Genomic DNA, 2,500 nt, shown 5'->3' on the forward strand with positions numbered 1-2,500 from the left:
ATATATATATATACATATATATATATATATATATATATATATATATATATATATATATAAAGTCTAAAAGAAAGACATATAACAACACCAAAATGAAAACAGTGGAGAGGTGCTGGACGCCTGAAGAGCGGTGACAAAGTGATTGATTGCAAAAGACAGTATTGTGAACTAGGCGTAATAGGAGGAGGAGGAGGAGGAGGAGGAGGAGGAGGAGGAGGAGGAGGAGGAAGAGGGGGAGGAGGAGGAGGATGGGGAGGCGGAGGGGGAGGAAGAGCAGGAGGAGAGGGAGGAGAGGGGGGAGGAGGAGGAGGAGGAGAGGGAGGAGGAGAGGGAGGAGGAGGAGTAGGAGGAGGAGGGGGAAAGGAGGAGGATTGGGAAAGGAGGAGGATTGGGAGAGGAGTAGGATAGGTAGAGGAGGAGGATGGTGAGAGGAGGAGAATGGGGAGAGGAGGAGGAGGAGTAAGAGTAGGAGGAGGAGGAGGAGGAGGAGGAGGAGTAAGAGTAGGAGGAGGAGGAGGAGGAGGAGGAGGAGAGGGAAGGGAAGGAGGAAGAGGAGGAGAGAGAGAAGAAAGAAAGGAAAAGGCGAAGGAAACAGAAGAGGAGGAAGAAAGGAGAAAGAGGAGGAAGATGAGGAGGAAGAGGAGGAAAGGTAGAGAGACAGAGGGGTGAGGGAGGGAGGAATCCTTAATGATGACGACGTGAGGGAGGCGGAGAGGGAGAGGGAGAGCAGGGCGGCAGAGAGAAGAGAAGAGGGGAGAGGGTGAAAATACATTCCGGAAAGGGTGTAGCGGTACCTGAAGCTGATAAGCAATGTACAATAACTGTCACTTGTTATGGAGGGAGACGAGGGCGCGGGCGTGAGCGAGGGAAGGGCGGAGACAGTACGAAAAGCAGGTGAGATGAAGGCGAAAAAGGGAGAGAAAGAGGTGAGGGAAAGAGGTGTGAGAGTATGCTAGACGACATGCGGGGGCGGGGAGGAATTCTTCCTCCCCCCCCCCCCCCCCCCCCCCCCCCCCCCCCCCCCCTTCCCCCCCCCCCCCCCCCCCCCCCCCCCCCCCCCCCCCCCCCCCCCCCCCCCCCCCCCCCCCCCCCCCCCCCCCCCCCCCCCCCCCCCCCCCCCCCCCCCCCCCCCCCCCCCCCCCCCCCCGTCCCCCCCCCCCCCCCCCCCTCCCCCCCCCCACCCCCCCCCGCCCCCCCCCCCCCCCCCCTCCCCCCCCCCACCCCCCCCCCCCCCCCCCCCCCCCCCCCCCCCCCCCCCACCCCGACCCCCCCCCCACCCCCGCCGCCCCCCCCACCCCCCCCTCCCCCCCCCATAAGGGGAAATATCTAAGGGAAAATAAGAATACCACGATGCAGAATGTTTGTGTCTACTTAAAAAGGTAGATGACACTTCAAAATGCATTAATCTTTGTGATTATGAATATTCATATCCTCGCAATCTCGTAGGATTAAATCGTTGTTTTTTTCCCTTTTTATTACAATTCAAAACGCGCGCGCTACAGAATACATAAACAGTAAAATGAATAATTGATGCTTGTAACACCGTAGGCAAAATATCAACTGAGAGTACAGGGAAAAAAGAGCATATAGCATAATGGAATCTAGGGGATAATTCATTGAAATTCTGAATTAATTCTTATCTCTTCCAAACTCTTGATTCATATATGGAAAGGGCATGGAGGTGATATTACGTCATCTACGAGGCGCAAAGCGATAGTCTTTTGATAGCGACACAAAGCCGAATTACGTCGCAAGCTCCTCCGGTTGCTTTTATTTCATTTTTTTCCCTCTCACTTTAAGCCCTTAGCCTCTTATGTCCATTCTCTTTCTCTCTCTCATTTTTTTACTCACTCGTTTCTTTTTGTTCCCCTTATTCCCTCTGTCCTTGAATCGCTTTCATCTCCCCTCTACTTGTACCATGAGGGAAATGTTATCCAAATCATTTCATTTCTTCTCAGAAGTAGAATCCCGTTTTCTTTAGCTCAGATTCCCACTTTCTGAAGGCTAGTGGATGACGTCGTTGATTTTCTAATACTAATCAAAATTCTGAATGTGTTGAAAATGAGCATGAAAAAATGATTGCGTAAAAAAAAAGAAAAAAAAAGAAGAAAATAATAGAAAGATTTTTTTTTTATATATATATGTGTAAATATATATATATATATATATATATATATATATATGTATATATATATATATATATATATATATATATATATATATATATATATATATATATATATATATATATATATATATATATATAACATGCTCATAGCTTACTTACAACAGATCTTTAAGTTTCTACCCACTTTTCTCAGCTCACTAAATGAATAAAAGAATAAATAGATGTAAATGAAGGAATTAAAAGACAAGAAAGTATTTAACCTAAAAGAACGCAACCCTTTGCTTAAGACGCGGCGAATCCGTCTTCGGATTTAAGACGATTAAGGTCCTTACGCGAACGCTAAATTCCTTTCCATTTTTCCCTTTTCTCTTT

Source organism: Penaeus japonicus, unplaced genomic scaffold (genome assembly GCF_977035675.1).
Source record: "Penaeus japonicus unplaced genomic scaffold, GWHDUDI00000001_assembly GWHDUDI00000026, whole genome shotgun sequence".
NCBI lineage: Eukaryota > Metazoa > Arthropoda > Malacostraca > Decapoda > Penaeidae > Penaeus > Penaeus japonicus.